Here is an 11,320-nt window from a genome sequence, read left to right on the forward strand (position 1 = left end):
TTAAACTCGATTCTGACACTGTCTATCCAGAAATAGGATCAGATACCACAGGTTAAGGATTCAGTCCTACAAGACCATCCCTCCCCACACAGTTGTTCCCAGTACTTGACCAACTGGCTATAAATCAAAGGCCATGCCTCCCACCTTGGGTTATTACTTTCCCAGAGCAGCTCTTAGAATTCAGAGAAACATTTTACTTACTAGATCACTAGGTATTATGAAAAGATATAACTCAGAACAGCCAGATGGAAGAAATGCATAGAGCCATGCTCGCTCCAGGCATGCCACTCTCCCCCAGATATCCAACATTGTGGAAGCTCTCCAAACCCAGTCCTTTTTGAGTTTTTATGGAGGCTTCACTACATAGCCAAGATTGATTAAATCATTGGCCATTGGTGACTGATCCAACCTTCAGGCCCTTTCCCCTCCCTGGAGGTGTTGGGGGGTGGGACTGAACATTCCAACCCTCTAATCACATGATTGGTTCCCATGACAACCAGTCTGCCATCTTTAGGTGCACTCCAAACGTCACCTTATTAACATAACAAAAGACACTTTTTTTTTAAACTCTTGCTTTGGAAATCCCAAGGGTTTTTAAGAGCTCTGTGCCAGGAACAGGGCCAAAGACTGACTATATATTCCTTATTATAAATCACAATATCACACATGGGGGGTAAAAGGTGGAGAGATAGCAGGACTGTTCTAGATTAGAAGAGACTTAAAAGCTATAACCACCAAATGACACTTGATTGGAATCTGGTTTGAATAAACCAGCTATAAAAACTCATTTTGGGTTCAATCAAGGAAATTTAAATGCAGCCTAGATGTTAAAGGATATTAGGGAATTATTGTTAATTTTGTTAGATGTGATAACAGTACTATGGTTATATAGGGTAAATGTCCTTTTTGTTAGTGATGTGTGTAAAAATAGGTAGGGGTGAGATATAATGTATGTAATTTATTTTGAATATTTCAAAAATAAACTAAGCAAGTATAGTGAAATTGTTACAACTGTTAAATCTAGATGATGGTATATGAGTGTTCATTGAGCTATTTACTCTACTGCTCTATATGTTTAGAATTGTTCAAAATAAAAATGTTTTAAAATAAAGACAATTTTCATGTATACAAAAGCTGAAGGAATTCATTACCAGCAGAAGTGGAATACAGGAAATGTTAAAGGAAGTCTTTTAGGCAGAAAGAAAATGTTACCAGATGGAAATCTGGATATACACAAAGGAATGAAGGATACTTAAAATGGAAAATATAGGAGTAAATATAGAATTTTTAACTTCCTTTTAAAATCACTTTAAAAGATAACTGAGTCTTTTCCACTTGGACCTGGACTAGAGATTATACATAGCCTATGGCAGATTGAAAAATTAAAATTTGTCAAAAATTATAAACGGGCAAATAGGGGCGCCTGGGTGGCTCAAGGGGTGGGCCTCTGCCTTCAGCTCAGGTCATGATCAAGGCCCGCATTGGGCTCTCTGCTTAGCAGGGAGCCTGCTTCCCCCTCTCTCTCTCTGCCTGACTCTCTGCCTACTTGTGATCTCTCTCTCTCTGTCAAATAAATAAATAAAATCTTTTAAAAAATTTTTTAAAAATGGGCAAATAACCAGTAAAAATATGTATTCTCACTTCTCTTAGAAATTTGGAAGCTCTGGCAAGTCTGGTCCTTACATTTCCTCACCACAGCAATTGTCTTGAGTTGAATGATGGCTGGCCTTGATCTCCTTTTGTAAAGGGGAAAACTGATATTTATTTTCTCAGACAAAGAGAACAACAATTTTATAGTTAAGGAAAAAAGGGCAGAGGAAGGCACCAGAAACTGTTCCATCTACAAGTTCATGGCTAGTCCGCTAGGACACCAGGCTAGAAAAGCAAAATGGCTTCTGACCACACAAGCCCTTCAGGGAAAATGAAAGTCTCTTGTTCTGTTTTGTTTTTTTCTGGGAGTTGTTTGCCTGCACTGGATATTTAGTATGTCTTGTTGGGGTTTGCAATAGATAGTGCTTTAATTTTTTTTTTTTAATAAATATCTCATGGGTTGGAATAGATGATACAGTTTCACTAGCCAAAATTTGCTGTTTTTGAGAAAGTGGGTATTAGCACTTTCAAAAGAGCATGGGATTTTTTCTCAGAGCTTTTTAATAAATCTTATTTTTTTTTAATTGTGTTATGTTAGTCACCATAAAATACATCATTCGTTTTTGATGCAGTGTCTCAAGGTTCATTGTTCACATACAACACCCAGTACTCCATGCAATACATGCCCTCCTTAATACCCATCACCAGGCCAACCCATCCCCTCCCCCCCTGTAAAACCTTCAGTTTGTTTGTCAGAGTCCTCAGTCTCTCATGGTTTGGATTTTTCTTAAAGCCATTTTGGAAGACCTCACAGAGGTGAAAAGAATATATGAGACCAACAATTATTTTTTTCCTCCTTTTTCTCAAATTTGGAAATTTGTTCCTCCGTGAGATGGCTGTAAAAATTGTGGAACTCTTTAATGCCAACGTTAAGGAAAAGAATGATGCTTTTATTGCATTAGAGAATGAACACCCAAAAAACCTGGTTTCTGGTCCCATTCTCTACACATGTGAGTGGTGTGAGGAAAGCATCACAGGGATACCTGGCATTTCAAGTCTTATGCTTTGTCCCTCTCTGCACTGCTTGCAATCTTATCCTGAACAAGCATAGAGTCACAGAGTTAAAAGTGTTTCCCAAACTCAGTGGTCTGTACTTGCATATGCAAAATGGAGAAAAAGAATTTCCTACACAAAATCAAGATAAATGTTTAAATGAAGGGAAACTACCCACGACTAACATCATACTTAATGGTAAAGGATTAAATTCCTTCCCCTGGGGATCAAAATATAAGACAAGGTGGTCTGCTCTCACCAGTTCTATTAAATGTTCTTCTAAAATTGTAGAGGAGGCGAAAAGGATATAAAAGGCATCCAAACTGGAAAGGGAGCGTTGAAATTATCTCTATTGGCAGATACCATGATCTTTCATAGATAAAGCTATGAAGAATTCACCAAAAAGCTACTAGAGCTAATAATAAATGAGTTTAGAAATCTTGTAAGATACAGATCAATATACAAACATCAAATGACTTTCCATATACTTGCAATGAAGAATCTAAAAATAAAATTAAGAAAATAATTCCATTTATAACAGCATCAAAAATAAAAAATAGTTAGAAGTACAGTTAACAAAAGAGGTACAAAACCTGTCCACTACAAATCACTGAATGAAATCGAAGGAGACCTAAATAAATAAAAAGATATCCCATGTTCATCAATTGGAAAATTTAGTATTGTTAAGCTGTCAGTACTCCTCCACACTGATCTGCAGATTCAACAGAATCTCCAACAAAAATCCAACTGGAGTGCTGTGAAGTGTGTAAACCTGGTGATTCACAGACCTGTACCCCTGGGGATAAAAATATATGTTTATAAAAAATAAAAAATTATATAAAAAAAATCCAACTGGATTTTTTTTGCAAAAACTCTAAATCTGATCCTAAAATTCATATGGAAATAAAAAGGGATTTAGAATAGCCACAATAATCTTTTAAAAAGAACAAATTGGAAGAACTCAACACTTTACAATTTCAGAAAACTAGAGGAGTTAACACTGTATAGTACTAGCATAGGATAAGCATATGGATAAACACAGTTGAGTCCAGAAATAAGCCCTTATATCCATGGTCAATTGATTTTTGACAATGGTGGCAAGACAATTCAAAGGAAAAAGAATTGCTTTTCAACAAATATTGCTGTGACAACCAGATACCCACATGCAAAAGAATGAAGTTGAAACCCCAACTAACACCATATACAAAAATTACTCAAAATGGATGAAAGATCGGGGCACCTGTGTGGCTCAGTTGGTTGGGCATCTGACTTCAGTTCAGGTCATGATCTCAGGGTCCTGGGCTTGAGCCCCTGCATCTGGCTCTCTGCTCAGTGAGGAACCTGTTTATCCCTCTCCCTCTGTGCCTCTGCTCCTCCCCCCCATCCCCTACCCCTGCTCATGTGCGTGCTCTCTCTCTCTCTTCCCCACCCATGTAAACAAATAATCTTTAAAAAATGGATAAAAGATCTCAATGGAAGAGCTAAAACTGCAAAATTCCTCAAAGAAAGCATAGATATAAATCTTCATGACCTTGGATTAGACAATAATCCCTTACATTGGACATCAATATTACTAGTGAGAAAAGAAAAAAATAAAGTATAAAGTATACCTTCTCAACTTCAAACATCATACTTAATTACTTTTGTCAATTGTTAATTTATTAATAAAATAAAAATATTTTGATATAATATTTATTAAAATATTATAACTCAGTAATAAAAAGACAAAGAAAATTTTTTTTATAATAGACAAAGAATCTGAATAAACATTTCTCCAGAGAAGATATATAAATGCACAAGAGGCATATGAAAAGACACTCAACATCATTAACCATCAGGGAAATGGAAATTGAAACCACAATGAGATGCCACTTCACACTCACTAGAATGGCTATAATCAAAAAGACAACAGTTACAAGTGTTATAGAGAATGTGGAAAAATGCAAATACTCAAATGCTGGTAGTGGCCATGTAAAATGGTTCAGCAACTTTGAAAAACAGTCTAGTAGTTCTTATAAGGGTTAAACATAGAGGTACCATATGACCCAGCAATTCTATTCCTAGGTATCTACCCAAGAGAATTCAAACATATGTTCACACAAAAACTTGTATACAAATATTCATGGTAGCATTAGTCATAATAGCAAAACCTCTAAGGGCACTGTACTTGTGCAGAAAAAAATGTCCTTTTTGTTAGAAAAGCACATAGAAATTATGTACAGGTGAAACATCATTAGGTCTGTAATTTATTTTAAAATATTTCCAAAACAGAAGAAGCAAATATAGCAAAAGTTTTACCCAAGTGTCCAACAACAGGCCAAAATTTATGCACAGGGGTGCCTGGTGGCTCAGTCAGTTCATGTCTGACTCTTGGTTTCTGCTCAGAGTCTTGATCTCGGTGTCCGGGAATCGGAGCCCCAAGGTAGGCTCTGTGCTCAGTGGGGAGTCTGCTTAGGATTCTCTCTCTCCCTTTCTTGCTACCCCTCCCCCGATCCCTGCCTACCCCCGGCCCTACTTGCAGGCTCTCTCTCTCTCAAATGAATGAATAAATCTTTGAAAAAAATTTACTCACACACGTATCCTAGTTATTAAATCTAGGAGAAGACAAAATAAAAAGAGTGATAAGCAAATAAACCAGTAAACTTTAAACACAAACCACTATCATGTGATCAGGAAGTATAATGCCTCTGTTAACAAATATTTCTTGGAATAGAGTTATAATACAAGAGGAAAGTACAGTACTAATCCAGAGCTCATTTTCCAGATTAATTCAATACCAGTGAGAGGGAACAAGGGATAAAGTAAAAGTATAATAAATTTCTCTTCTTGTCATGGTGAAGTGGGAAGGAGAGACAAAATTACTATTTAACTTTTTAAACTGATAGAGAAATATAGGTTCAAGTATATTGTTAATCATTAAAATGAAAGTGATAGAACAGAAATTTGAGGTAGAACTTCCAACTACCCTAAAAAATAAAAAACTGGAGGGTTGCCTGGGTGGCTCAGTGAGTTAAAGCCTCTGTCTTCGGCTCAGGTCATGGTCTCAGGATTGATTGAGCCCCACATCGGGCTCTCTGCCCAGCAGGGAGCCTGCTTCCCCCTCTCTCTCTGCCTACTTGTGATCTTCCTCTCTGTGTGTCAAATAAACAAATAAAATCTTTTTTAAAAAAAAGAATTAAAAGCTGGACAATATGAAACTTGTTTGTTCTAGTGAAGTTGAGAAAATAAAATGAGGGAAATGACAGGAAATCATACTCCACAGGAAATATTTTTTAAAAGATAGAAGGAATAAGGAACAAACTATTACAACAAATGCAAATGTGCTGATTTTCCTTATTGAAACAAAAACTCTCAGACTAAGTAAAATAATTTTTAAAATCTAGCTACCAACTATTTGTCAGAGGAATACCTAAAATAATTTGAAAAGAGGAGCACCTGGGTGGCTCATGGGTTAGGCATCTGACTCGATTTCAGCTCTGGTCCAAAGATCTCAGAACTGTGGGATCAAGCCCTGCCTTGCACTCCGTGCTGGGTGTGGAGTCTGCTTAAGAATGTCTCTCTTTTTCTCCCTCTGCCCCTCCCTCCCTCTATAAAAAAATAATAAATAAAATACAAATGAAATATGGGAAAACCTATACCAGGCAAAGCAAATAAAATGGACATAGGAGGCCATATTAATCTCAAAGTTGACTATAAATCCAAAAGGATTAAATGAGACTTAAAGAGATAATTATAATAATTAAGGATAAAATTAAAAAGAAGATATTAGAAACACATAGATAATTCATCAACCTATAATCATATGGGAAAATTTTAAGAGATCTCTCTCAGAATTTTATAACATCAAGTAAATATGTAATAAATAAAGGTTTAAATAATATATTGGGTAAGCTTATTTTTAATCAATATAGAAAGAATTTTATATCCTGAAGACAATGTGTTTCCTTAAATGTTCTTGGAACATTTCTGAAAAAAAACAGAACGCTTGAAACACTTTAATCAGCCTCAAAGAACATGTAAAAACTCTAAAGTTTTACATGCTCTATTGCCTGACCACAATTTTTTAAAATAACACAAGAAGTTAATAATAAAAAAGTAGGTGTGAATTTTTAACCATCCAGAGGAAATCAAAACTGAATTACAGACAATATGAAGACTATAGTAAAGGATCAAAACCTATAAGACGCAATGAAAATCATGCTCAGAGGAAAACCCATAGCCTTAAACTATTCTACTGTTAAAGAAGAAAGACTGAAAATACATAAGCAACATATTCAACTAAAAATGAGCCAGAAGGGGCACCTGGGTGGCTCGGTTGGTTGGACGACTGCCTTCGGCTCAGGTCATGATCCTGGAGTCCCGGGATCGAGTCCCACATCGGGCTCCCAGCTCCATGGGGAGTCTGCTTCTCCCTCTGACCTTCTCCTCGCCCATGTTCTCTCTCACTGTCTCTCTCTCAAATAAATAAATAAAATCTTTAAAAAAATAAATAAATAAATAAATAAATAAAAATGAGCCAGAAAAGTGAATTGGGAAGCCAAAACAAAGTATGGTGAAGAAATCAATTTAAATTAAACATAAATTAATATATATTATTTTAAAAACATAAAAGTAGATATGATCAGTAAAATCAATGGCTTCCTTTAGAAAAGCTAAGTGACCAGAAAAACAAAAACAAAACCATATATTATAAGCAATGATAAAGCGGATGCAGAAGAGACTCTTCAATTTAAAAGAAAATGGTATGAATAATTTTATGCCATTGAAAACTAGATAAAATGGACCATTTTCTGGGCAACCATAAATTTGCAGAATTGACTTAAGCAACAAACACTGTAAGTAGAACAAAGGCCACAGAAGAATTCAAAAAGCATATCAAACATCTATCACCAAAAAATTGTTTTAAATCTTGTATTCTTCAAATGCTTGGGAAATAGGTAAATGTTGTGTTATTTCAGTTATTCCAGATTGCAGAAAATGTTTATGCAATAAATTTGGAAGATTTTGTAACACGTGTACTAACACCTGATGAATATAATACAAATTCAATATCACTTTGAAATTTAGATGCATATATCCTAATTATTAGTAAATCAAAACCAGCAATGCAATAAGAGAACAATGTACTATAACCAAGTAGGTTTTAATTTAGGAAGGTAAAAATGGTTCAACATAAGTTAAGTTCATTACATTAACTGGTTAATGAGATTTTTTTTTTTTTTAAATAAGAAGGTCAGGGGGCGCCTGGACGGCTCAATCAGTTAAGTATCGAACTCTTGATTTTGTCTCAGTTCATGATCTCGGGGTCCTGGGATCTAGTCCCACATGGGGCTCTGGGCTCAGAGGGGAGTCTGCTTGCCCCTTTGCCTCCCCTCTCCCACCCCACCTACAGCTCAAGTTCTCTCTCTCTCTCTCTCTCAAATAAAAAAAAATTTTTTACAATTTTTCTAAAAAGTAAAATAAATAAATAAATAAAAATAAAAAGGTCAGCCCATTATGTGTTAAAAAGGTATGTAATAAATTTCAACAGCTGGGGTGCCTGGGTGGTTCAGTCATTAAGCATTTGCCTTTGGCTCAGGTCATGATCCCATGGTCCTGGGGTCAAGCCCCGAAGTGGGGTCCCTGCTCAGCAGGAAGCCTGCCTGCTTCTCCCTCTCCCACTTGCCCTGCTTTTGTTCTCTCTCCCACCGTCTCTCTGTCAAATAAATAAAATCTTTTTTAAAAAATTAAACCTGAGAAACATAATAGAAACCCCTTTATCAATACAAAAGGAGGTATGAAAAGGGCGCCTGGGTGGCTCAGTGGGTTAAGCCTCTGCCTTCGGCTCAGGTCATGATCTCAGGGTCCTGGGATCGAGCCCCGCATCGGGCTCTCTGATCAGTGGGGAGCCTGCTTCCCCCTCTCTCTCTGCCTGCCTCTCTGCCTACTTATGATCTCTGTCAAATAAATAAATAAAATCTTTTTTTAAAAAAATATATTATGTATTAAATATAATTATATATAATTAAATATATTTTAAAAATATATTATGTATTAGAAACCAATGCAATATCATAATAAAATTCAATGCTCAATAAAAATTAAAATTGAAACCAAGACAAGGATGTCACTGGCTCCATATTGTTCTCAATCTTTTATCTGATGCAATCAGACAATAAAAGGAAATGAATAATAAATGTTTAAAAGGGAGAACACATGATACAACTGTCCTCAAGAAAATAAACTATCAGAATTCATAAAGGGTTCAGGGGCACCTGGGTGGCTCAGTGGGTTGGGCCTCTGCCTTCGGCTCAGGTCATGATCCCAGGGTCCTGGGATGGAGCCCCACATCGGGCTTTCTGCTCAGTGGGGAGCCTGCTTCCCCCCACTTTCTCTCTGCCTGCCTCTGCCTACTTGTGATCTCTGTCTGTCAGATAAATAAATACAATCTTTGAAAAAGAATAAAATAAATAAAGGGTTCAGTAAAGTGGCCCATCATAAGCTATGCATAAAAACAGTGCACATTAGTTATGCCAATAAGCTGCTGGCAGGTATAATGAAAAGAAAAAATCTCATTCAAAATATCAATAAAAATTACTCTCATTCTCAATAACAATAAAAATTATGAAATAGCCAGGGGGAAAAAAGAGATAACAAGAAAAGTATAAGAACCATACTAAGAAAATGATAAAATTTTTTAAAAAGTACATGAAAATAAGACCTAAACCTTGCATGGGGGACTCAATTTGGTAAAGATGTTTGTCTCCAGAGATCACTCATCTGCTTAATGTAATTCCACTCAGAACTCTATTTTTTTCCAAATTATACACAAAATAAATTACAGATTTACCACAATCTTAAATAATAATAGCTATAACTTATTGTGGACTTACCATGTGCCAGGCATTTGGGCTAGGTAGGATCTTTACAATCATTAACTTTAATACTTGGGATGATTCTATTTTTAAACTCTTTTTAAAGATGGAGAAATCATGGGGCACCTGAGTGGCTCAGTGGGTTAAGCCTCTGCCTTCGGCTCAGGTCATGATCCCAGGGTCCTGGGATAGAGCCCCACATCGGGCTCTCTGCTCAGCAGGGAGCCTGCTTCCTCCTGCCTCTCTGCCTACTTGTGATCTCTGTCTGTTAAGTAAATAAATAAAATCTTTTAAAAAAAAGATGGAAAAATCAAGGAACAAAGAGGAAAAATGATCTAAATTTACACAGCCAGAAATTAATAGAGCAATGACTCAAACACAGATTTTCCTACTTCAATACCCCTGCTATTTTTTTTTTATTTTTGACAAACGTTGCATATATTTAAGGTGTGCGATATGATGTTTGGATACATGTATTCGGTGTAGGTGTGAAATGATGACCACAATCAAACTAACATATCCCTCACCTCCCATAGTTACCTCTCTGTGTGTGTGGCGCACGTGTTTGCATGTGGGGTGCACGTGTTTGCGTGTGTGATGAGAAAAGGAGATCTACCATTATCATGGTGAGCCTTGCCTATTCAAGTGTGTAAAAACTTAAAACCCCTCAAGTATTAGAAGAAAGGAGAGGCCTTTTTGTATTTCTTTTTTAATCATGGATTGGAAGGTCTTTCTTTGCTTGACATCAAGGCCAGGAAATAACAAGGAAAAACCCAACAGCTCTGCTTACATAAAAATTTAAAACTTTTGTATAGAAAATAAAAAGACACCAGAAACAAAGGTGGAAAAAATGACAAATGGGAGTAAATATTTGCAGTGTTTATGGCAGTTACTATCCATACAATACAAAAAGCTTCTACATATTAATTTTAAAATAACAACAAAAAATAAACAGGGAGTTCACAGAAGACACCAACAAAATATCAAGAAACAAAAAGATACCCAATTTTATCAGAACCAATTCAATTCAATTTTATGGAACCCTTAAAAAGGAAGAGGATTTATCTGTGCTCACATAAAAAATGTTCACGAGATGTCATTGGTGGAAAAATAAAGTTACAGGGTACTATAAAGAGCCTAATCCCAGTCAATAACAAATTTTAAATATATGCATGTTGTGATTAGAGTTTGAAGGGTATACACTACATAATAGTGGGAATTTAGGGGAATAGGATTATAAAGCAGGGGAAGGTGTAGAGTCTCATTTTCTGTTGCATGCGATTTTGCAGGGGTTTTTTTTCCCGCAACGTATGTATGCTTTGATAATGTATATGTATCAATTTTATAATAATGTTGATTAAAAGTAATTTACATTGGAAAATCTACACATGGAACAAATTGTATATTACAGATTGCATATTAGATATCAAAAATATATCTATGAAACAAGCCAGAAAATGTGAAAAAATACAAGGTAAAATAATGACATTTATATTTGTACCGGGGAGGGAAGTGCAGAAGAAATACATTTAGCTGTGAATGGTTATCTCTGGGGTTCAGGGTTGCAGAGGCCTTTAACTTTTATTTAATATGGTCCATCTCTGTATCGTTCAACAAGTGGAGGAAAACTGCAGCCGTCAGTCACACAAACTAGTGAGAATTTCACTGGCCCAGGGATGAGAAAAACAAGGTTCTGATGCTAACTGTCCCTCTTCCCCTCTGAGTTTCCAGTTTTCCCATCTGTAAGATTGGTTAACCCTCTCCAGTGCCTAAAGGTCTCCCAGTAAGTATGGCTCTATATAATTCAAATTTTATTCATTAAA

The sequence above is a fragment of the Mustela nivalis genome (assembly GCF_964662115.1).
Source record: "Mustela nivalis genome assembly, chromosome: X".
NCBI classification, from domain to species: Eukaryota; Metazoa; Chordata; class Mammalia; order Carnivora; family Mustelidae; genus Mustela; species Mustela nivalis.